This window comes from Neopelma chrysocephalum, unplaced genomic scaffold (genome assembly GCF_003984885.1).
Source record: "Neopelma chrysocephalum unplaced genomic scaffold, ASM398488v2 Primary Assembly neopelma1_71, whole genome shotgun sequence".
Classification (NCBI taxonomy): domain Eukaryota; kingdom Metazoa; phylum Chordata; class Aves; order Passeriformes; family Pipridae; genus Neopelma; species Neopelma chrysocephalum.
This window is the reverse complement of record NW_020897731.1, coordinates 11976905-12004136: the sequence shown is the minus strand read 5'-3', so window position 1 is coordinate 12004136 and position 27232 is coordinate 11976905. Positions and strand designations below refer to the sequence as shown.

General features: G+C 35.0%; 1 protein-coding gene across 4 annotated transcripts in view; it reads right to left on the bottom strand.

Moving 5' to 3' along the window:
* The window catches only part of PCDH7 (protocadherin 7), a 369727-nt gene that overhangs the window by 99594 nt on the left and 242901 nt on the right, over nt 1-27232 (bottom strand). The gene's annotated exons all lie outside the window — the stretch shown is intronic.

The window sequence follows — 27232 nt, the reverse complement described above, 5'->3', positions numbered from 1 at the left end:
CACTGCCAGTTTTCTTGAAATTATTAAAAATACCTTTCTTTGAATTTCTTGTAGAGAATGCTTTGAAATTACGTGAAAGGATCCTGAGACCCTGAATCCTGCAAATACTTATGGACATACTTAATGCACTGCAAGTGAGCAGATCTGTTAGTGACAACAGAACTCAATTTGCACATAATGTAAACCTCTGCTTGTATTTATGAGGGTTGGACATTTGTTGTTAGTCCACAATATTATGTGAGTTGTACAATCAGTAATTGCGGGAGCATACAAAACCCCTGCTGTGGCTTGTAAACTTAATAAAAAATGTACAGATAAAGCTGTTCTGTGGTGTGTGTATGTAAATATGTATGTTGGGGGACAGGGAGAATCTGAGTGCTGCCTAAAGAGAAACAGTAACATTTTTTATGTTACTTGCTATGTTAGAAGGTGTCCTCTTCCAGGTCACCATGTCTAAGCTTTCTAGCTACTGTACTTGGAAGAGCTGTCACTGAAAACCAGCAAAGTTCAGCGGCCTGCAGGATTGGGTCCGACCTTTTGGAAACACAGGAGGTTTTTAATATTTGTATTTTGATACCTGCATTACAGCTGAATTTAAAAGCTACCTTAACTATTTTAAGGATTGGGTAAGATTTTGAAACCTTGTTTTTATTCAGTTGTACTGTACTTTATGGTCTGCAAGGAATAAATGAAGCTGCCTAAAAAGTAACAACATGATCTTCAAACGAAGTTGACAAAGAACATAAATCAATAAATCTTCTTCAGTGTGTTTGATATGACTTTCATATGATATGATACACTTGATGAAACATTTAGGTTTGTTTTATAAAAAATTGATTATCTTAAAAGGGAGCAAGGAGTTTCCACATGGAAACACAGTCAGTTACTTCACATGGACTGTGACATCTTTCTGCCTTCCCACTACAACACCCAGATTCATCTGAACAATAATTTTTTCCAGTAATAACACATGCCTTATCAAACGTCTTTCAAAGGCCCATTCAGTCTTCATTTTTCTTACTTCTGTTTTGCCTATTTTTCTTTGATTTTGGCTGCCAGATGACCTTCTCAAACAGTGACAATTGAAATTGTGAATTTTTTATAAATTGATAAAATAGACCACTGATGAAGTTAAAAAAAAAAATATAAAACCAACCAAACAAGCAAAAAAACCCCTCCCCAAAAATCCTTTGCTTCTTCCAGAATAAACTATTTTAATGTAAAATATTTACAACAGGTGCTTGTAGAGAAAACGTACTTCATTTCAACATCTGTGGATTTAATCCTGATAGAATTGCAAAAGCTCTTTTAAGTCAGATTTATGTTCATCCTGTCCCAATTTTTTCATGCATTTAAACATTAATTTAATTAGTAATTTTTTGCAGTATTGTAAAGAATATGCATATTATTTGCTATTGACAGATGTCAACATTTTATAGAATCTACTGTTTGTATTCTGAATACAGTATAATATTTCATATGTCAATATGTGTCTGATTTTAATGAAGAAACATCACTGGTGTCTAGATAACTGAGTAACACTGGAACTGAGATGTATAAGGCTGGGAGGAGGGAACTGAGTGATTTTTAATTTTTTACATTTTTTTCCCCCAATTGTACTTTTTAAGGCTTTTGCACTTAGACTCGCCCACTTTTTTTTTATTTTCCAATGAAAAATGCAAAGACTATGGACAGTTATCAGCCTATCAGTTTTCAGATGACCATGTTCTGGAGACATACACAGAAGAGGGTGATGGTATCAAGAAAATCCTCTAATTATCAGCTAAATCAGTATTATTCTGGCACTCCCTAAAGGTAAGAAGTATAATTAACTGTTGAGCTGCCCCTAATGTGCTTTGATTTTTAACCAGGATTTTGCATATTTTTACAACAGGGCCAATCCCTATAAATCCCCATAAACTCTTCAAACAGCGCCTTATTCCCAAACAATGGCCACTAAACATTATGCTTGCTACAAGTATTTCAATTATTACTCTGCAGAATATTATCAAATACTTATCTAGACAATATGTCTGACCTTTATTTAAGACATAGGAGCATGTGTTTATTGAAAAGGGTTTCTTTTGTTGTTGTTTGGGTTTGGTTTTGGGTTTTGTTTTTTTTTCAGATTGAAAGAATTAATATCTCATTACATCTGATGGTTTCTTTTTAGCCTAAACAAATCTTGAGCCAGCATTACATGCATTCATAAAAATCCTTTCCTTGATAGTGGTCCTTGAATCATGCACTTCAAAATGTACTATTTTTCATGGTAGTGCTTCCCCTACTTACTTCTGAACAAATGCTTAATACAAATTCCTTATTGTAAAGCATGATGACTTACTGTACAGTTCAACCTTATAGTGCTGTTCTATGAAGCAATAACCTCCAAGTCAGTGTGTGGCTGAGTCACCCTGTTGTGTTATGTGATAAATTTCATCCTCACACCCACAGAAGAGACCAGAGAGACACAGAAGGGATAATACAAGCCCAAATAACACCCTGAGAGGCTACCCCCAGGCCCATCATAGGACCATCAGCCCCTCAAAGATCCATCTGCCCAGGCCCAGAGGAACACAGGGGTATATAGTGGCAGATATGAACCTAAAATAAGGACTCAGGAGGAACAATCATCTTTCTGTCTAATGTGGATTGCTCTCTAGGTATGTAGAACATTATAGGATATGGGGGGAAAAGAGTTTGGGATAGCACAGGACTTACGTGATATTTAAGGGAGAATCCAAAGGGAAGACAAGTGAGGGTTTTAGGACATTTGTGAAGGAACAAGAGTGGGAAAATAGAGACATGAGTGGATAAAAGGGCCAGTCATGTAAATAGTTTGCTGGCTAATAAGATTTCTGGTCATGTTCTGTGCCTGATGAGCACCACCAATCCTGTCTTCCTACTAAATTCCTTTCTAACTCTTTCCTGGGTTATGGGCTGCATATGAACGTATACACATGGACTTGTCCACTCTCACTAGAGGACTTCCATCCTGTCCAGCCAGAGAGGAGGACAGAATGAGGGCAGTGGTGCTGTCTGTGTTCGTGTGAGTTCTCTGAGTGTCTGTGATCTGTATGGACAACTTTGTACATGTTTGGTGTATGTGTGTGCTCTGTGTATGTGTCTACTGGGAATGCATCTTCAACTTTGCTACTGGTTGGACCCGGGGACATGGAGCAGCAGCAGCAGCTTTACCTCCCTCAGGCTGTCAGATCTGGTGTCATATATTTTTCTCTAAAACACCCTTCAAATAATGTTTGGCACTTACAGTTAATGTAGCCTTCTACTCCATTGCTTTCTTGCATCTGTTCTAAGAGCTTGAATCAGTACAGCATCTAAGCACTGATTTAATCTAATACAGTGTTAAACCCATTGCATTTTAATTGCTCTTCTCTTTAAAAGATGGACATAACTTCAGCTTTTGGGGTGGCAGGAAAGGGGAAGGAGGGAATATTTTGTGTGTGTGTTATATCAGAAGATGAGTAAAACATCCAGTGATGTCAGGACTAAACTATTATCTGTACCCAAACTAGTCAGTTAAGGAAAAATTGTGTGCTTTTTATACACTCCAGTAGATAACAGAGATTTAACCTTAATTTTGGATAAACTGCCATACCTCTTTAGCTACAAAGTGATTAACTATATTTTTGCTAATTCACTGAACAGATCAACCCTCTTTTGCAAAGTAGTGACTTTTATGTTCCTCATTTTAAATTATCTAGCTCATAGAGTTTTGAACAATCCCTGAATTTGAAAATAAAAAAAATTACCCTTGTGCTCTAGAATAATTTACATTCAAGCATAACTATCCCTAAGTGTTTCTCAGTTTAAAAATTAAACACTTCAGTAGTGATCCCACTGCTAGCTGATAAGCCTAATGGAATACAACACAGGAAAGAATTTGTCAGCACAATTGGCAAATCATCAAGGAATAGTAAAACAGATTTCTACTACAGTTACATATCTGGAAAACAAATCAAATAAGTTCTTAAAATGCCACTTATTAATAAAAAAAAATCATCACAATGCTAATTAGTGAGAAAGATGTATGATATTTCTTGTTATACAGAAATTTGTAGATGTGGGATTAGGTTTTCATAGTTTATACATAGACTAGTCAAATTCAAGACTTTATCTGCACAAAAAGATCATCAGGGATACAATGGAAGATGTCATCTTAGTTATTTTCAAACATATCTTCTTATAGTGTCTCTAGACCAGAAGCAGGTATTGCTCGACTATTTACAAAGCCACTGTAAACCCCCTCCCTAAAACGCAGATATTTAGAAAAGTTTTTAGGTAAACATGTAAATGAAAACTTCAAAAATTAATATTTTAAAGCAGATTTAACCTGCCACTGTTCAGACTTCTGCTATGAAAATACTGTAGTACACTAATTTACAGGGTCTCACAATCTACTTTTTCACTGTACATGATATAAGCTTCCACTACAAATTTTAAAAAGTTAGCTGATAAAAGTTCATATTTTTTGAAAGAGTAGTAACGATTCATCCAAGAAATCTTTAAACAGTTATAGCTAATTTCCGAGACATTGATTTGTTTTATATTTTCCATAAAACTTTGTACAAAATCATGCAAATGAATGGAGATTATGCTCATGTTTCTGTAATTTTAGTTGACTGTTGCTTTAGGGCTAGTAGGATTGCTTATCATAAAAAAAGGAAGGCACCTACCACTGCAGTGTGGAGAGGGGAAATATGATAGTCTATATCCAGTTTAATGTCAAAGAAACCAACAGCTCAAATATTCCACTCAAGCACTTTTCCACTATTTTCTCTCCTCCAATTCCTTATCAAAGAAGTTTAATATATTTCATCAAGTACAGAGAAAGTATTACGAACTCAGTAGTCAACAAGTGCATGTGGGGATTGGAGCTAGATGATCTTTACGGTCCCTTCCAACCCTAACCATTTTATGATTCTACATGTTACAAGTTATGGGCTCTTCTGTACACATATATTGCAGAAATATAGTCAAGAATGCACACTCACTCTGGCTCCACTTTGTACATTTTTTAGCAACCATTCTTACACAATATATTTTATAGAAACCCAGCATTATCATCTAGTCATGACATGGTCCTAGCACTTTTTTTGAGAAAAATACAAGGAGCTTTTCACTTTCTTATCTTTTGTAAATCACACACAAATACTGTGGTAATAACAGACTTTAGATAAGTTGGCAAAAGTTCTGTTCCACTTATCCCTGGAGATGGAAAACCTTCCAAAGCAAAATTGACACCCTATCTAGACACAATAACTTGAACATTCCGAGAAAGTACTCCTAGCTGTAGACCCTTTTCTTGGAGGAGTGCAAGACCACAGTAGCCATATAGTACTACAGCAGTGGAACAGTACTTCTGTAAACCATAAAGCTGGTCCACAGGATCTGAGGAGTCATTGGCAGATGAGTTCTAAATAGTATTTATGACAAATCAAAGACTACATGCACATTTTACTTTCCCCATTGACAGGCCCATACCATAATATCCCTGTATGGTTCCATTTATTTAGAACCTGTAAAAACTGCATGTGCAGCAGTTCCAGGCTACTGTGAGAAAAGAAAAAGAATAGGAGTGGTCATACAGTAATGAAAGAGACTGTGATTTGGATGAGCCACTTCTCATCCCACCTTTGCCTGAACTCTTTACACTAAAATGTAGGACCATCCCAAATTCAAGTGAAACATTGTTAAGACTATGTGATTAAACACGAGTCCATTTACATAGCTTTTACATTAAAAAGTTTTCTGTTTTACAAGCTGTGAGGTCGGGGACACAATAAAGCTCTTAAAGCATAACAAGTATTAACTACACGATCAGAAAATGAAAATGCAGAAAACTGCTGGGAGGGTACATATTGTCAAAAATCACTGTTTAAGAGGGGAAAAAGAAAGCTACACTAAAGTAAAACACAGCCACAGCAGTATTGTTGTTGAAATTCCTGCCTCCTAGTTGCAACAATTCAGGAACTGCACCCCAGTTTGTGCTGTGGCATATTCTGACATGCCAAGACACTATTAAAATACTTAAACATGTTTGAAGGCATCAGCAATTTCTTTCTCTGCACCTTAGGCTACATGCAGTTAAACAGCAATTGAACATATCTCAAGAAGCATTTAGTGCCCCAAGGCTTGGACTGCTGTCATTCTGAATGTGGCATTATTGTGTACTGCAGAGATAGCGCATGCCATCTCTAAAACAGTCCTACTGAATAAAGTCAAACACAAATCCACTACTTGATATATGCCAACTGCACTGAACTAATGAATATATTAATTGCTTTTGGACTAGAATAATTTCATGTATATCATGCCCAATTCTTAAATTATTTTCAGTGCTTAAGAAAGTACTTCAGAATACATAAAGGTTTATATGAACATTGATGGAATGATTAATACTGTGAGACAAGGTATGACAGAATAATATAAAATAATGATTTCTGAAACTTAGTATTCTTTTCTTCTGCAAAGAAAAAAGAATACAGAATAAAGGTGACAATTTTTAATACTTTACTTGAAAACTGGTGAAATAAAAGTCTCCCTTAAAACAATCCCTAAAACCAGCCAGACTCACTGCTGTATCATGTCAAAAGTCAAAATACTTAGCAATTTCAAGACACCAGAGTGAAATTTTCAAAACAAACATGAGTTGCTAGATAGTCCTCTACAACTAAAACTAATAAAAATAAAACAAGCAAATAAAGCAATACCATAGGAAAATAGAAACAGTTAACTGATTTTTTAACTTTTGAAAAAAGTTCGTAATAGATGAATGAAAGTGAATTAGTGAGAAGTGCAAGCAGCTATGGGAAAAAGCAACACTGTTCATGTACCTAAAAGGAAAAAAAAAAAAAGACTGGAAGCAATATGTTTTGCGTGCCCATAGTGGAAAGGAGCAAAAGTAATGGCTTGATTGCAATAAGGACAATCAGTTTAGAAATTAGAAAAAAACTTTGAGGATAAATGTAGTAGTGATGGACGGTACAGAGTCTGGAATAAGTTTTATGAATGTCTAGAAAAAAGTTTCCCAAGGATAACATAAATGTAGCTAATGATACCTTGGGAAACCAAGGATGCAATAAATGACCCCTAAAGTTTCCCTTCAGCTCTGCAATTCTGTTAATGTGATTGCTTAGCACTCATGTACTTTGGCCTCAATCCAATTAACTGTTTCTGCATTAAGATTCTTGACTTATTCAGTAATAAATCAACCTTAAAAGGTGGGCTTCAGTTCAACTAAAAATCCATTTTAGAATTCTCCTTAAAATTTTACAGTAATAAAATTACTAACAAAACAAAAAATTAGTTGGACCATTTAAGACAGGTGTTAATCAGAGGAATAAAGAAACATAAAGACTGTAAAGAATGTAACTCATTCTCAAGTTCCAACATGATAACTTAATATGTATAAAATCTTCTTGCCTGAGACCAAACATATCCATCCTATTCTACAGTGTTGTCACAAAGTTAAAGATTTAATATTACTTCTACCTGTAGTGGTGCTAAACATATCATGCCTCTGAAGTCCTTTAAATCTGAAACTGTTGTAAGAATAAAAATTTCAAGCGTTTATTTTACTTCTTATATGACATTTTGGTTTTGTTTACCCTTGAATAATATACGCCTCTGTTTTAGGGAGGAACAGAGTCAAATAAGAGAATGACTGTATAAGATTTTGATGAGGGTTTTTTGTTTATTAAACAGACTACACATGACTAGATAGATATTTAACATGACTCAGTCATATAACCAAAGAAATATTACCTAAGCAATAATATTCCTGGTTTAGATTCCACAGTTATTTCCATCACAATTGCCTTCAGGCAAGTTAAGGTAAAATATTCTTTAACTAAGAATTATTCCCCTAATTATGGAATAACTTCATAAAAAAATTTCTTACCTAAATTAATGACTGTACCAGTTCAGTAATATTACATCTGTGTTCTTCAAGGAATCATCAGTATTTCACAACTAACTTAAAGACTGTTCATATTAAAAACAGATCTATGGCTGCTTTTTTTTTTCTCCTTTTTATTTTTTTTCTTAATTTTTTTTTTACTAAAAAAAGACCCTAGTTGTACTCTTCTTTCTGGATTGAAATCATGTTGATCTGTTGGTTGTCAGTGGAGAACATTAATATAAGTGGCATATAACATTATGTTTAAGTGAAATCAAATTCAACAGACTTAATTCAAGACAAATACTAATTTTAACCCCTGATTACATTGTAAAACAAAAGGAAGCTGTGCTGGTTTAAAGGTAAACCGGTAGGAGAAATGAACCCAACTCAAAAGCTATTATAAATCAGAGTTACAATTTAATAGAAATAACACAATAAATACAATTATACGGACAAACAATTGGTTTTAACTCACAAAACACAGGTGTATAACCCGGCACCCTGGGGCACGAACAGAGTGGTGTTTGTTGGCCCCCATGCTGAGCCCCATGTGGTCCCCCTGAGTCCAATGTAAAAGGAGAGGGAAAACCTGTTGGTGAGAGTGCTGGTCACAGTCTGATCAAGGTTCTGGTCCTCCTCTGGATCCAACAAGTGGGCCCCAAGATTATATACACTCAGGTTCGAGTGGGAATGCTCAGTACCTCCCCCAGGACGGGGAGTTCCACAATGGGTGACTGTGAGTCGTGAGATATTTTTGGAATCCCTGGTGGCCCGTCAGCAGACATGACCCCTCAGGCTGGGTGTGAAGGTGCTAATGACTCCCTGGAGGGGTTATCACACCTGAGTCATTGGTTTGAGGATAGGAACATCCCTCTATCTCACAGGCTTCCCAACACCAAGCCTATAGCCTGAGGGGCCAGGTGTGTTCTGGGCAGCTGCTGCAAATGGTCTACTGTTTACAGTTCCTGGGAAATGACATAGAGGTTGTAGAATACACAGTTTGGGTTACACCTACCCGGTGATGAACTGGTCCTGGTTGCTCTAACTAGGACAGAAGCCCATTAGAAACAAAGTTTTCTCTTGTTTAAGTTGTATTTATCCTGTCATTCAGACTGTATTATTTCATTTTTGTTCACAAGACCAATTGCATGTATATAATGAGAACTAAGTATCAGCTTATGTGATACCAGTGGTACCATACTAAATACACCATGCTGAACCTAAATTCCCTAGATTTTTATTTTCCAGATTTAAATGTAATTGCTGCAAGACTTCTTGTAATCCTGTTAAATCCTTTGATAGCCTGATTTACTTCTATCACCGAAATGGCAACATATCCTTCAGAAAAGCAGGACTTACTATGGCTTTCTAAAGTAGCACAGACATTAGGATGTAGGAAACATTTAAGCTGTTTAATTGTTCTGCCAATCTAATGCCAAGGTATTAATCTGTCACTGTGTCAAATTACATACCTTTATTTTTCCAGTAAAATGTGTCAGTGCTTAACAAACTCTGAGCTGAAACAATTCATTGAGCAATTAGGATGTCAGCTCTCCTAAAGATGACTTAAGAAAATCTGAATCAAGGCTCAAAATTCAACATAATTTTCTTGATACTCCTACCAAAGTGATGGGACTGCAGGAGCTATAAGAGAATAGGGTAGCTAGCAGCCATTATTAGATCACATCAGCTGTGCTGTCTTTTTATTTTATTTCTTGGTGATAAGGATTTAATAGTGTATTTTCAACTCAGAAATGGACACCAGGTAGGAAAACTAGTGCTCTTGGCACAAAAGATAAAAACAACATGAGTTCCAATTTATGCCCATCTCATTCACAAGACAACTTATATTTGGAGATACTCCGAGTAATGTATTTTAAGGGATATTAATGATTGCAGCATTGCTTTCACTGAGAAACTAAAAACACAATCCCAAAAGATGTCCAATGTCAGTACACATATTCCTCGTAATGGAAAGAGGAGGGGCAGCCACTAATCTCTTCTCTGTGGTGACCAGACTGGAACAGGCTCCACAGGGAAGTGGTCACAGCACCAAGCCTGACAGAGTTCAAGAAGCATTTGGATGATACTCTCAGGCACGTGGTGTGACTCTTGGGGATGTCCTGTGCAGGGCTAAAGGCTGGATTAGATGATCCCTCTGAGTCCCTTCCAACTCAGCATATTCAGTGATTCTGTCATTCCGTCATTAGGTCCCATGGATATCTCACAGATCTCTCCAAGGATATCCAGAATACATAATGAAAGTTGAATACATAGAAAAAGTCAGTGACTTGACAGAGTTGCAAGCTCTTTTGTAAGACAGATATTTGCTGAAGTGATATAAAAATGCACTATATATGACTAACGTTTAGGTTCAAATGGTGACTGAAAAGATAACCCCCCTGTACACACATGGCCACTTAATTGTAATGGCAGGAAAAAAACCAAGAAACGAACAGAAAAACTGAACCACTTGTGATTTTCGACAAGAAGTCAATAAAGCTCTGGTTGAATGCTTCTGTTTAAGAATTCTGTTTAAGAATTGGCTTTAAGGGAGAATACTGATTTCTTTCTTTCAGTAAAGAAATATCTTTCAGTGACTTACTTCTACTTACAGAATTACTCTGCCACATGAGACAGTAACTTGAACTGGTTATGTTGATAGTACCACTGCATTCCTGAAAATGAAATGCTTCATCTAGTTCTACTTTTCACAGCAACACATCACTGGATCTTATTTTATTCCTGCATATATAGAATGAAATATTATAAAATAACACATATTAAATAGTAGTATTGCTTTCATAAAAAGGGAATTATTTGTGTTTCCAAGAGGTTTTCTCTGTCACTCATGTAATGTTTATTTTATTACAAGTCATAAACTCTCAAAGGTTAAACTTGAAAGTATAAAATGTGCTCGAGTTCTGTTAATTTATATTATGTTATTTTCAAATGGGGGGAAGAAGAAAGTTCTCCATGCTCTGCATACAAATGATCACCTAAATAATGTAGAGCTAAGCATGAAGCAGAAACAAACAACTTGTGACTACTTGTCTTTTTAGTAGCTGTCAAGAGAAAGTTGTGTTGTAAGAAGAAATATAGCAGTCATTTAAACTTTTATGTCACTTGAAGGGAGCCTTATCCCACACAATGGGAAAAAAAATATTCACATATACGTTCATGTCATACTTGTTTCTCTCACAAATACTTATACAAATTTGTAATTTTACTTAATAATATTAGCAAGATATGGGATACAGAATCAAATTTAATTTGATGTAGTGAATTGAAAAGTACAAAGAATACATTTTCATGTCTTTAACAGAAGTTCTACATAACACAAGACTGAAATGAATATTAAAAATAGAAATAAAAACATTATTGTATTAATGCACATTTTTCCTGTATAAGTATACTTCAGAAGAAATGGGTTACATTTTATAAAACATAGTGCTCATCCTCATTAATCATGAAGCATAACAGAAGTATAAAATCAGACAACTCCACAGTAAATGATAATACTTTTCACTTGGAAAGGAAATGATTCACTAATTAACTAGTTACAGACTCTTATTCTATGTCAGTGGCATGGACCACTGTTATTCCAGTCTCTAGAACTATTATTTTGGGACCTTCAGCTTTTCCTAAGACGAAGTAAAATCTACCTTGGAATTATAGAATTCCAACTCCTGTCCCTGCACAGGACAGCCCCAAGAATCACACCATGTGCCTGAGAGTGTTGACCAAACACTTCTTGAGCTCAGAGGCTTGGTGCTATGACAACTTCTCTGGGGGGTCTGTTCCAGTGCCCAACCACCCTCTGGGTGAAGAACCTTTTCCTAATATCCAACCTAAACTTTCACTGACAAACCTTCATGCCATTGCCTGGGGTCCTGTCACTGATCACCAGAGAGAAGAGACCAATGCCTGCCCCTCTGCTTTCCCTTGTGAGGAAGTTGTAGACTGCAATGAGGTTTACCCTCAGTCTCCTCTTCTCTAAGCTGAGCAAGCCAAGTGACCTCAGTTGCAACTTGAATGGCCTCTTCACCATCTAGACCTCTGGATCCTTCACCATCTTTATTACCCTCCTCTGGACACTCTCTAATGGGTTAATACCTTTCTTACACTGCGGTGCCCAAAACTGCACACAAAATTCAAGGTGAGGCCACACCAGTGCAGAGCAGAGGGGGACAATCCCCTCCCTTGACCAGCTGACAATGCTTTTCCTGATGCCCCCCAGGATATGATTGGCCCTCCTGGCTGCCAGGACACTGCTGACTCATATTCAACTTGCTGTCAACCAGGACCCCTAGGTCCCTTTCTGTGGCACTGCTTTCCAGCATCTCATTCTCCAGTTTGTACAAACATCTGGGGTTGCCCCATCCCAGGTGCAGAACCCAGCACTTCCCCTTGTTGCCCTTCATATGGTTGGTGATTGCTCAATCCTCTAATTTGCCAAGATCTCTCTGCAGGGCCTCTCTGACTTCAAGGGAGTTGACAGGTCCTCCCAGTTCTGTATCATCTGCAAACGTACTTAGTATATCTCTGAGTCCTACATCCAAGTAATTTATGAAGATGTTAAAGAGCCCAGGGCCTAAGACGAAGCCCTGTGGAACCCCACTAGTGACAGGTCAGCAGTCTGATGTTACCCCATTCACTATTACCCTCTGTGCTTGACTTGTGAGCCAGTTGCTCACCCACCACATGATGATGGTCAAGCTGTGTGCTGGACATTTTGTCCAGAGGATCTTGTGAGAGACAGTATCGAAAGTTTTACTGAAATGCAGAAAGATTATATTAAGTGGCTTCCACAGATCAGCTAGGTGGGTAACGTTGTTAAAGGAAATAAGTTTGACAAGCAGGACTTTCCTCTCATGAAGCCATGCTGGCTGTGACCAATGACTGCTTTGTCCATCAGGTGTTTTTCAATACCTCACACAATTAATTCACCGAAGTTCATACTTCTGTTATAAGTACTGATGCTTTTGCATGGAGATTATGCAGGGAAGAAGGTGTGTTGGGCATTTGTTGTTTTTTTTTTTTCTACTGATGTCATTTTTATAGTAAGTGTCTTCACACCTCAAAAAATGGAGAGACAAATATAGAAAGATAATAAATCTCTCAGTGTGATTTATGTCCTACTCAAAGGGATTTTTTTTCATTAATTTTTTTTTATTGATTTTTTCAGCTGTGTCTGCAGATTACAGCTAGTGAATTAATTGCAAACATCAGCTCAGAATTGTTTCATACTTATGACAGATTCATCTGGGTTATGGTCCATTAGTAATTAAGTATTAAGCACAGCACTAATTCCCCTTGTGCACATACAGTCGATAGACGGTAATCCTACACATGAATCATAGGGATGTTATATGAAAAGAGGTTAGAGTATTAATATTTATCTCACTGTAGAATGGAAAAGTGTAATGATAATTTTTTATACTAATAGAAAGTATAGAGGAAGTTTGAATGAAACAGAGGAAAAAAAATCAAGTGTTACTTGCAAAATCTAAGCTTGTCAGAAATAGTAGTCTCAATCCTTCTTGTGAGAGGTGGAATCTACTGGAGCCAGTACTGTTTATCATAGTTTTTTGACCCCTGCCTTTGACCCTAAATATCCTACAGTGTTTCATTCACTCAACAGTTATAGGTGGTAGAGTTTTTACTTTACAAATAGAACTGTCTCCTGATGAAAGTTAAAGGCAAGACTGGACTTGACCAGAGGTATCTAAGCATACTAGTCAGAAGTTATCTCTCATCCCTATGATGAAGATACCGGGGTTTTGGTTGACCAGCTACTCTGTAACATTTTCTTCACATTTCCAAAACTGTTTAGTTGAGTTGAGCATTCCCCTCTACAGATGTCTTGAAATATTCCTCCAAAATATGTGAAATATTTCCTAGTCTCAAAGTAAAAATGGAGTAATCTTTGTCAGAAGTAACTGCAGTAGAAATACTTTTTTAATGAGTCAATTCTCTTGGTCTAAGAATGTTTAATATTGCTTTTTGTATCTTTTTGTGTTTTGCAGCACAATATTAGTCAGTATACTTTTGCTTAACTTGGTTGCCAAAGCATATACCCTTACTCATAAAATTTTAAATCTCAGAAAATATTCCATTGTTCCTTGGTTTGTGACATTTCCAGATTTCTTAAGAAGTACAGTATATATACTTTGGGTTACTGTTTCATAGCCAACATCTACTTTTTCAAGAATGAATCGGATAATCTCCAGCTTGTTTAATTCATTTGAATATCAAGAAGTTTCTTAAATTATTAGTTTATGCTTTCACTAAGACTCCAGTAGAAATGACAAAAGATTTGAAATGGGACAGTGTTAAGCTCGCTTCACTTGCAATGCATGACTAAATTCTTAATAATAGGTAGGAAAAAACCTTAATTATACCTGCTAGGATAGCATAAAACCCAGCCAAGCAAAACATATTAACAAGGAGGTTAAACTTTCTTCTTTTTTAAGAGTAAATATATTACTGCAAAAAAATTAAGATATTAGTGTTTTAAATGTGTTGACTAAAGTAGAGGAAAATAAAATATACCTCTTGATTATTCCCAGTGTAAAGCCACAGAGTCATTGCTAATCTACCCAATATTAATTGCAGTGGTCATAATCACTTAGTGGCTGCTGGACTGTTTTGAAAAGCTGAAGAAGATATGAAAATACAGTGGTTAAGGGATCAAATACAGGAGTTGGACAGAACACAAAGTGGAAGATTAAAACAAGTTTATCAGACAGAAGAATACAAAATCTGCAGATTTTATCTGACTTGAAAGACAACTATTGTTAAAGTGAATAGAGTAATTTGGTATTTTGGCAATTATGATTTCAGACAAATTTTTAATAAACTTTTTTTTTTTAAATTAAGTAGTAATTGCCCTCTATTGCCCCCATGACGCATCATGGCTAGGCCATATGGTGCATACTTCGTACAGGCATTTTCCTTTCAGGTCTTTCTGAATATGGTTTCCTGAAAGAAAAATATTCAGTATAAAATTGTTCTCTTTGCAGTGTTTTAGTCTCTGGCTCCTTTCTGAGATCATAATAGAGATGTCATTTGGGATTGTGGTTCTTCTGAAAGCATTGTGCACTGGAGTATAACTAAATTATTCGTATAATAGATTTCCTATTGGCTGGTACAATTGGTTTCTACTTGGGTCTACTCTGAAGCTACAACTTCAGGCAAAAAAACCTGTGTGCTGAAAAATCAATAACCTGAGCCATGTTAATTGTCAGATAATGGAATTGTTCCAGAATTGTTGAAAGAGAATGGCATGCTCCTACCAGAGCTGAATGAAGTCCTACCAGAAACTGCGCATCACATTTAGATATTTCATGGATCTTGTATAAGAATGAGCAGCAGAGAGAGCTGTAAACAAAGCACCTCTGATAGTGATCCATTAAATTAAGTCTAGACTAAGCACAGTAGATAAACTGACAGTCCACAGTGGTGGACATCAGTGATTAGTTTATGAAACTTACACTTCAAGAAAATTAACTTAATTGGACTGGAAAAGTATGGCCACATATAGATATATTCTATTTTAAATCAGAGATGAGTGGCTGGCTAGATAATGTAGAAAATACTCTGTTTACTTTTGAATGATAAATAGAAAGCAAATGGAAAAATTAATGTGTTCTCAAAATATTTTGACCAAAAGTACTTATCAGGATTAAAATTAACATTGATTTTATTCTGCTCATTCTGCGTAGATATTTTGAGACTCTTATTTTTTATTAAACTATTTATATATACTCTCAAATCTCTTTTCCACCAGGTATGTGAAAACTCGCTAAATATGTACAAGTACAATAAATAACTGAACAAACCCCCAGTGCATGCTTTACCCTACCATAGACATGAACTGCAATTACACGTATCTTGAGTGCTGTTATACTTATTCTGTTCTGATGCAAAAGTATTTTATGGGGGTTTCTCTGTTTCTATTTACTGATGCTTTTAGTCACTGAAAGTAGAGGAGGTACAAAAAGAGGTCAGAATTGACAGCAAAATTGAATCAGGGCTTCTCATGCCAATGAAATAATGAAAACCAGCACTGTTCTTACAGCAACAATAATGAATATAAATAGACGAGAGGGTCTGAACAGCTACTGGGAGAAAGAGAATAAGGCATCCATTTCAAGAAAAAATCTTTTCCTGCCATCACAGATAGCTTTGTGAACTGGATAAATTAGGATGCCCTTTAAACAATTTTCATGCTTCAAGAAATGTCTGTGAGAGACAGGTCTTCCTTATTTTCCTTTAAAGAATCAGACTTAATAGCTTGAATTTCGCTTGTATTTTCTGCACTTTTATTTCTCATGTCACTCATTCCCAGATAAAATCTGTTATCACATCTTTGACATACTTCAATACTTAATACGAATGCTTTTTTCCCTCCCTGGATTTATTGTCTCAAGCACACATATCCTATCTCTCTACAGATAACATTAGCAGACTACAAGTACTATTCAAATAATTCTCAATAGTTAATAAAGATTTGTCCAATTTTTTTCTCTGTTTAAAACTAAATCTGTAAGTAAATGTGTAACTCTGCATCAAAGTAATTTAATGTAATAGCTGTATATATCTGATTTTTTCCATACAAAACACTGGACACTGTATCCAATGAAAGATCAAAGAAGCAAGTTGCTTTGCTTTTATGACTGATAGCATGCTCTAAGCCCACAAATTTAAAAGTCATTGAAGAGGTGCCATATCAATTTAATTCTAAGACATTATAAGATTTTTATCTGTCATTAAGTGATTTTATGTACCTAATGTATTTTACACCACCATCTGTTTGAAACTCTGCAGAGAAATATCTTGCCTCTCATTGAAACTATTTGAAAATAATTATATTTTCTTCTGGAATAACAAAACAGCAATTTGTTACAATACTTATGAATGTCATCATGCTATAAGAGAACAATTCTTCTGGTTAACTTACAAAATTTTCATTCATAGGGAGGTCTTAATCTGAATTAAAATTTACAGACATATCTTAGATTTTAAATTTCAAGAGGTAGAACTGATGGAAAAGGAAGAAAGAGCAGATTGGGAATAAAATTTCCTTGCTAAAGTCACAAAAAGAAAGTATCATTTAATTTCTCTGTTGTTAGATTCTCTCATTTATTAAATTACAGTCTATGAAAATTTGTCTAGCTGCAGGCATCCCTTGTTCTGCAAAACAAAGCTTATGCAATTTTCTACAATAATCTGTATTTTGAAAACTTTCTTAGGAATTTTAAAATTATTAAGACCTCAGCTACATAAATTGCCAGGGGAATGAGCAAAGGCTTTAATTATAAACATCTGGGAGAATTTCTCTCTGGTTGAGTTTACCTAATTTGTCTTTCAGGGAAAGGTATTATACATCTAAGGCATAACTTTCACAAGATGCACTACATCACTAGCACATAGCATTTAGAAGTCTGGTCAATCCAACTTCATTTAAATTTCTAAAAGGCACAAATATTTTGCATATTCCGAGACTAATCTCATACTGATCTGACATCCTTTGAATCAGATATTTCTGTCATCAATAAGAAGTTCAATTCAAAATAAACAACTAAAGCTAGTGGCATGCCACAAATCTGAAATTAATGTAAAGTATCATCCAGATCAGTTCCAAGGATATCAACTGACAATTTCAGTTGAACAGAAAGGGAAGATAAGGTCTCTAAAGATTGTATGTTTTGCATGTTAACTATTATAAAGCAGATGAAGATTTATGCAACTTTAAACTCTTTACTAAGACACTGACATCAGTAGCATATCCAAATCATAGATAATTTGTCTCAAAAAAGATAACAGATCTTCTGCAAAGAGGTACATTAAAGATGGTACCAACATTTTTACTATATTTCGCTGCATGTCTACTATTAAGGTTACAAGGACAGAGATAATAAAAATCCATGACAGAAAGTATGAATTAAAGATGAAATTTGTTTGTACTCTGTCATATAAATACTGTATAATGTATTTTTCAGCTCAAAAGTGTAAAGCTGCTCATCAAATCTGTTCAGCTTCAGCGTGTGTTTTTCTGATTGATGAGTTTTAGGTTAACTGGAACTTCTCTGAGGAAAAGGAAGATTGCTCCATTCTCAAGAGTAACTAAACTTGTTTAACTGAGAGGAGTTTCTATAGCTCAGAGGGGGACTTGTGCCCCTGCCTCCAAAACTCTAAATTTGTTGGTGGCAGAAAGAGACTTCAAGGAGACTGTAGAGTTTATTCCATACAGGAATCCACTGAAGATTGTTTGACTATATAATCTGGAAGGAAAGGATATTAAAGAGAAGTGATAAAATTCAGACCTTCATATTCTGTCTAGCTGAGAATATGAAGGTCTTTGTTTTCACTACTAACCCCCAAAAAAGGTCATTAGCTTAATACTTGGTGGTCTAACAAAATAAGGCTTTGGAAATACTATACTTTTGACATCTCTTGCTGTGTTACTTACACCAAAAGACTCCACCAAACAGGCCATCAAACAAAGATATGAACAAAGGAATATTATGAACTCAAAAAGTACTAATTTATAAAGAGAGAGCACAAAAAATGGAATTGAAGCTACCTGTGGAACCACACCAGCTTTGCTTTACTTAAGGTTTATACACCAGAAGTTTGGTAACCCAGAAATTTAGTCTGATGAAAGAAAATGAATTCTGTCCTTATTAAATACAGATTTTCCTTTAAAACTGCAGTGATTTATTTGTTGGTGCTAATATAAGATTCAAAAAGATGACTGTAGTAGAAACTTGACCTAATCTGGCAATATTGCAAATAAATCACTATATAATTTTTAGGAGAAATTAACTGGTAAGATAAATGTCTGTTATGATGTATCATTATCATTTTGCAAATATTATGTTTCACCCTATTAAACATACAAATGGCAAGTTATATATGACAGGCTCTAGAAGGGCACTGTATCATATGAGATTACAGAGTAAAAAAGAGCAAAACTAAAGTGTACAGGATGGAAGACTTTTAAGTAATTAGGACATTTTCACCAATTTTCTCTGTCTGCTATGAAACTGAAATACAAACTGTGTACTGCACATACTGTTCTACTTTGAACTTTCTCTTGGTCTTCCAGTGTATTTTCAGGTATTTTTTGGATTGGTGAATTTTGTTTGTTGAGATTTTTTTAATGGGCAGCAAAAGCAGGTTAAAAGGAACATGAAAGAGACATTCATACTTATAAAGTACGCCTACTTATAAAAAAAAGAGAGAAAAAAAGAAAATAAATCATTACATTTTAAAGGAAATCAACTCAAACAGGGGATAAGCAATTATAATGAAATTTATGTAGCGTTTTGATTAGCCATCCCGGTCAGTAAACCTAACTTAGTCTGAATATTATAATTACCTCCTTTATGCTTAATATTCTGTTCTTCATCAAATGAAATTAAAACCAAGCTACCTCTAGGTAGTTCTGCAAATCTGGCTTAGAAAGAAAAGTATTATCAATAGCTGTAGTTCATCTCATCTCAAGAAACGTATCAGGTATCCAGCGCATCAAAGGACTTGCACTACAGTTCTATCCTACGCTGGTTTTAATTGTGAAGCTTTTCTCTGCAGGAAGCAATTCTAAAAGAGCTGAAACAATTTACTTTAAAGGCTATAAACATCCAAATTCTGTATCAGACATTCTGAAATGCAGAATACCTTAACACCTCACAGCTTGCAATAGACACATACACAACCCTTTTCTAGGTAGTCTTTTTTTCAAAACACAGCTTTTCAAAATAACTTCCCAAATGAATTGCTCACTTATTAGTAACTGCATAGTCTGACATTAAAAAGGAAAATATTCTTTTATTGACCAAATGCAATTCGATTTGAAAAGGTATAATTCTCTAATACCTACCTAAGTGACGTATTTTGAATTTCCCATATTGTAAATACTGAGAAGTAAATAATGTTGTAAGTAGAAGTAAAAGGAACTATGTATTTTTTTGCCCATATGCAGAAAGGTACTTGTGTGGAAATGATGTGGAGAAAAGAGTGTCAAACAAAACAGACATTTTCAAATTTGCTTGTCTATAAAAAGTCATAGTGATTCACTGTTAGAAGCATTTAACTCGATCTGAAAGTACATGTCTTCTGAGCTCTGCTACGCTCATCAAAGTTAGAAAGAACCTTTTATTTTCATAAAGCTATATCAGCATATTTCAGGAAACAAAAACATTTATGTCTGTTTGCATTATTACATTTCATTAATGTACTGTCTGTCATGACCTTCAGTACTGATCCTCTGCAAGATTTTGATGTTACCAACCCAGATTCAAAACAAATTGAAATGGTGAAAATATTCTGGTTTACATGTGGTCAGAACAGTTACAAAGATTAAAGTTACACCAACAAAAAATGGTGGCTTAGCATAATCCAGATACAGAATTTGTATCCCAGGATAGAGAAACTTATTTAATTTTTTACTTTATTTTTTATTTTATGCAACTGATAGCTCAAGACATCATGCCTGTGTTCAAACTTGAGTGTTTCATACATAACCCCACTCTTTCACAAGTAGTGCCATGACAGCATTCTCTTCTCTTATTGATTATGAGAGAGATCAGGAATGGCTCCAGCTGAATGATAAGCATTCAGCTAGGAGGGGAGGTAGGGACCTGTGGTCAGATTTTAGAAAGCAGATGTCTGTCCCTGGTTGAATGTTTAGCAGGCTACAGAGTGATGGTCACTCTGCTTCCGCCTCTTGCAATAACTCCTAATAGTGGCTGTGAAGCACACGGCTACAGGATGGTGATGGCTCCCACCAAGAAAAGTTGGAAGCTCTGGATCTGAATCCCCTTAAACCAAATACAGTACCTACAACTTCCAATAGTCATGCTTAAATGATTTTAAGTTATGTGCTGAGTTCATGTGGTTTAGGAGCATTCAGAACTTGACTGCTGTTTTTTTGCCTTATATCTGGATGTCACCAGAGCATGAATTACCATATGATATAGTTTCATGACTGTGAATCTCATTTTAGGTTGCCAGATAACTTTGTGATTCAAAACACAGTCACAGAATAAGGTAGATACTAGAGATTAGCTTTCTGAAACTGTTTCTTAGGCCCATGTGCCTTAAACCCACTACCAGAGTCAAAGTAGGTGGTCTTGATCTTTCCCATTTACCTTTACAAACCAGTCAAAAAGGCTTTATCTGACACCAAAACTGTCAAAACAATGTTGAAGTTTTTAATTTGAAAATGGCAAGGTCTAGAGCTGCTCTATGACACAAATCATAATGCTGTTAATTAAACTCTAAAGCAAACACAAAATTTTGAGCTGCAATAATTACCAGCATTTTTTCTTGGGCTCAATATTAAGTACTTAATTCAATTAATTAACTGGTATGACACCTTCAATAACATTTCAAGTAAAGAGATGGTTAAAATTTAGCTGAGTTCATTAATAAAGTCTTTGCCTCTGAAAAGACTGGAACTTAGCTTATTACCACCTTGTTCTCAACAGATTAATAGCGTGAAGTCCATAGCTATCAGGTCTCCCTGCAAAATATTCAATATTCTGCAATAAAGTCTTTTAAAGTAAATATAAGATGACAACTGATTAGTGATTTGTCAGCTTGAGCAGGAAGACTTGACACTTTGTTTCTAGCTGAATTTCAAGTCTGCTAGTTTCCATAATTGCTCAAATGAAACCCTTGCATATTTTTCCACGATGTGAAAGCTATGAACAAATAAGGGCTGTCATTCACTTGTTAACATGATCTAAAAGTAACTCAATGAATGCAAACCATTTGACCAACTTTTCCTTTTGTGAATCAATATCCCACAGCTTGCTAGAGATTTTGAAAGGCTTTGAGCGATCTGTATCAGTCATGATGACTCACAAAAAGCAACCGTTCCTCTGTTCCACTCATCATGTACTTTCTTCAGCTCATCACTAGTTTCCCAACACCAGTCAAAATCTAACCAACCTTGAACATGAGTTGAAGGAGCATTAGAAGAAGTCTGATTAAGCTGATATTCATTTAATATTTCTCATCAATCTGCTAGACAAACTATATTTAGAGTTTCATGACTTTAAAGTTTCAAATTCTTCATGCCCTCAGTCAGGATGTACATTTAAGCCTCCATAACTATCACTAATTCCATTACTTGAAGGCACCGTAACGTCAATATATATTTAATACCCAAAAAAAAACCCCAAACAGAAACCCAACAACCAAAAAATCCATAGGAACAAAACAAAACATATTAGGAAAAAATACTCAGACTCAATTTCTCTAGTCAAAAGGTATCACTGTGATTTTCCAGACAATTCCTTGAATGCATAAATTGAAGATTTTCCCCCTCCCAGAAGCAAGATAAAACTACGTCTTCTAGAAAATAATATGATTTAGACTCCAAGAAATATTGAGTTTATTCTATTCCCCTAGTGAACTGTTATAATTACCCTTTCTCTTCCTCCTTGGAGGAGCTTGTTTTGTCTCTTCCCTGTGTACTGGAAACTTACAAAACTGGAAAACCTGTCTTATCATATAAGTATACATATTACAGTATCACTCCCTTTTCCTCTATACTTTCTTACTTAGTGAAGAAGCTCCTGTCTTCTAAAAATGATCATAAATGAAAAGAACTAAATGTAATATATTTCCCTGGATTAATAGAAAGATCTAACCTGGTAAGTTCTTTTAGGACCTTGGGGCATTTTTTGAGGCTTTAAAAAGTATTTGTAAACAGACATAGATTAAATTGCTAGCTGTAGTTTCATTTCCAAAAGAACTCATGATTTTAGAATTATTTTTTCTAGCAATTAATCACTATTTTTCTCACTTAAATACACGTTCTCCAGATAGTATGCTGAACATTATAGTCCCATGTTCATCTGTATCACAGTTTCTAGACAACACCTCTGCCACACTCACATTTCAGTCACAATGTTTTAGCAACATATGAAATTGTATAAACATAAAGAACCCCTTTTCAAACAACATTGCAGTCAGAATGCTGTATCAGATTCTGTAAAATCATGTGGGGTAGTATCATCTGACAGTTACAAAATCTAAGAACATGATTCTCTATTTCTGTACCAAACTAAATCACAGGCAAACGTTTCACAACTACATTTTAAATGGCTCTGTCCTGTCCCTCTACCTACAGATATGCACACTTCCTATAAGCCATTTTTGTGTTTGTTTCTAACTTTTCTCCAGACCAGCATATTTTTCGCTTGAGCTGGCACCAGTCAATCAGTACTTTTCTTCTTCAGCTGCTCAAGCAGCAGCTAGCAGGGCAGCCACAACAGCCACAATTCTGGCAGCTCCTAATGTGTGCCCCTGCCTTTTATTCAGATGCTATTTACACAGTGTTTACATGTAGACCACGTAGCTTTTATAAAGCTCAGAGCTCAGATTTTAAATGGAAAGCTTATTAGGCACAGGAGTCTCTCAAATTAAATCATAATAAGTAGCTACTTAGAATGATTTGGAAGACAGAATCCCGAGTAATATATTTTTATACACAAATAGTGCCCATCTATAGAAAAAGAAAAATGGAATGGCAAATGCAATCAGTGAGATGTACTGGACACAGGAGTTTTATTGCTACACCATTTGCCGACGGTAGGAAAAAGCCAAACCATTCGTGTCTAAATTTCATGAATTTCATCCCATATAGGTAATTGTAGCATACAGAACAAATAAAAATATGAATGCAATTCCTTAGCTAAATCTCCAAGAAACATATATTGCAAGGGTACCATACATTTCTACTACTAATTTTTTATTTCTGTCCAAAGAATTCTAGACAAACCAACTCGGAACTTATTGACAATATTACGTAAAATAATTGTTTGTTCCTACAAAATGCTCTGATTAGGGTGAATTGAATTTACAGTGTGCTTGCTCACAATTTGAGTGTGCTGAACTCATCTTTTAAGAGTTTATATTTTCTCTTCAGTCTACTCATCTGTGCCAATAATATAAGCTTTAGGAAAACATAAACTTCTTATTTCATATTTATATTGCAGCTGTCTCCCCATTCTGACTTTTTTGTCCAGTATTGCAGAGTATTCATTTAAAACAGACATAAGTGCACATCCTGCAAATGCAGCACTCCAGCAGCCTCCTGAATCCAATAAATATTTTGCATCAATGCCATTTTATTCAGAGCAGAATGCTACTGACAGAGTTACTATTTCACTATGCTCTTAGTGAATACAGTTCACAAATGAAAGCAAAAGAGAAGATTTTACAGGCTGAATTTGAAAACTCTGGCTTAGGCTGCAAATTAATTCACTGAAAATTAAAATGTTCTTGGAACAGCAAATGAGAAGGTTGAATAAAGAAGCAAAAACTTTGACCCTTGAAGATACGTGCAACAAGTCTTTAAATTTCTAAATTTTCTTTTACTAAAAATTTTAGTTCCACTGTGCTTTAAGTTGTTTTGCATTAGTAATGGATAATATTTTTGTAATATTAATGATTCATAACTGATAGTATTGCAAAAATATTGCCTTAATATTGGAGGTATTAATTGCAGATTGAAATTATTTTCATCATGTCAGAGCATGCCAGCATTCCAACCTTCTTTACCAAATGATGTTTTTCTGCATATCCTTGTGAGTAAAATAATATCAAATATGCTGGGATGTGCATAACCAATCTTTAAATTACTTGAAACACTTGACTAGTCGAAAATTCAAGGGAATGAGGTAAAGTCTATTTACTGTAATACACATCGCCAGGAGAGGAATAAAAGTATATTAACATTAGGTTCCTTTTTTTGGCGAGACCTCAGCTTTAAAATGCCAAGTTTTTTACATGTGTAATTCAGAGCAATGTCTATGAACACTAGTCTAGGAAAACTCTTTTTTTACGCTGCTCTGGAGATAGTAGTTCAAAACACAGTACATAATTAAATACATGGGATGGATGTAGCTGAGTGGTTAATGCATGTAAAATTTCCTTTGACAATTCAAATTTAAACTCACTTTAGTTCTTATAAATCTTGCAGGAGTATAATTGACTTAACATTTTCTTCAGTGCAGCTAATACATTACTTTCATTTCTGATAGCCAACACTGAAACATCTGGGGAAGACTGGGCTTTTGGTTTGGTTTTTCTTCCCCTAATGTTTCAGTTGCAGCCATATGTGTAAATAATTGATGACCTAAAAGAATGATCTGTTAATTTCAGGACAATAATTGCTAGTAAAATTATTCTGATCAATTCTGACACTATGCCATTAGGATCATAGTAAATAATTTGCTGTGTTAAGAATTATATATTTTAGGTCTATTAAACATTAGTTTTCTGCATGTCATTTAATTAAGAGAAAATGAATTCTTCTGATAGTAAAACAAACCAGGAAAAAGAAAGACATTGTCTTCAAATATAACTTCTCATTCTCCGTTTTGCTGACTTGAATCAATAGTTAGTTCCATTGAAATTGAGTGACTTTTCAGATTTCCATACCTCTTTCTCCTGTTCCTGTCAACTAAAAATATAGTCCAGAATTCAAAATTAATTTTCTTTTTTTTTAATGATTTGAGAATTTGTCTAGCACTTTGACTACTTATGAATAAACTACTTCATATAAGTGAATGTTCAAATTATTAGGTTATAGTACATATATTTATGTAATATAAGGGGCAAACCCACCAACTTCCAGACACTTACTTCAGAAAATTAAAAAATGCACATACTATAAGTGAAACAATAAAAATAAATAACAACAGTGAAAAATACAAATACTGAAAATTTTCAGAAGAACTGCATAGAAAGTTGTGCTGCTTTAGACCAGGGCTATGTTTTCAATTAGTGCTGGAAACATCTCTTCATTATCAATGCTGTTTCCCACAGAAATCCTAAACAGACCCATACTAGCTACTGTGAAGAAAATTATCTCTAGCCAGCTAAAACCAATAGAGCAGCACAGATATGTGCTTTGCTTTCCTTTATCTATTAAACCATCTTTATCTCAACCCATGAGTTTTCTTACATATACTCTTCTGATCCTCTTCCCTTCCCACTGGGAGAAGTGAGTGAACAGCTGCGTGGGGCCTAGTTGCCAGCTGGGTTAAACCACAAAAGAAGTTGAGAAAAGATAAATTTTATGTGAAGATCCTGTAAACAAAGTCACATATACAACCTTCACATGCCATTCTGGGCTGTAAATTTAAATAATACTGAAAACATTTTCTTGCTATTTAATTTAATATGAATTTTCTGAAGAAATAACATTAATTAATTGTCCTGATATTTATCAAAACCCCCAAGCATTTAACCAACAAATCAAACAAAACAATGAAAACAATCATATCATTCCACAGGAAAATTTTATCATATACACTGCAATAATTCCTTCCTAGGTTCTATATTTAATTGTTTTTAAGGTGTTATCTTCTGTTTTCTCAAATAAAGGAATCTGCCTGTTCCAGCTTGTTTTTCTCAAGTTCATTTTTTTTACTTTACACTCTAGAATGAACTGAATTGCTCCCAAACTCTCTTCAGAGAAAAGTCAGTCATTTTTGTCTTATCAGTGGGACATGCATGTTTCTCAGACATGCTGAGTTTTACTTTACTTTGTCTCTTAAATTATTTACAGATTAGTCTATCCTGTAGTTTTTCTTTTCTCCTTTGATAATAAATCTTTTAGCATTCAATTGCCTCTTTCTCAAAATGGAACCTTCTTTTCCTGTGCAAGAAAAAGAAGTAACATTACATTCTAATAGTAGAAAGTTTATTCAAGTTGATCAGGTGGACTTTGAGTGTCACCATCTGAATTTCTTATTGGGAATTGGGAACTGCTAGCACTGCATTCAGAATTTTCTCTTATTTCTGTATCCATCACTGTTAAGTTAGCAATATAGAAGTTTTTATTTTTTTTATTTAATATATGTATTTTAAAAGTATCTTTCTAAGCAAGCTATAGGATTATTGTTTGTTTATTTGTTTTTGTTCAGTTTTAACTCCTGTAATATGTTTTTGTTACATAAGAAAGCAGATTTGCCTCCCTGTGGCTCAGTAATATCTTTGAGCATTAAGAATGCTGAAAAGAAAATGCTTCATACTTAGGAGGCAGAGGGGAAAACAAGTGTGAGAACTCCAGGCATGTCTCATGGAAAAGCTTTTCCAGTAGTAGTAGAAAGTATTCACTTAGGTGAAAAAAACAAGTTAAACCCAAAACAGAACAAATGAAAAAAACAAAACAACAACAACAAAAGAAAAAAAACCAAACAAAACCAACCAAACAAACAAAACAAAACAAGAAAAAACCAACCAAGCCCAAGGATAGTCATATCTCATTCCTGTACC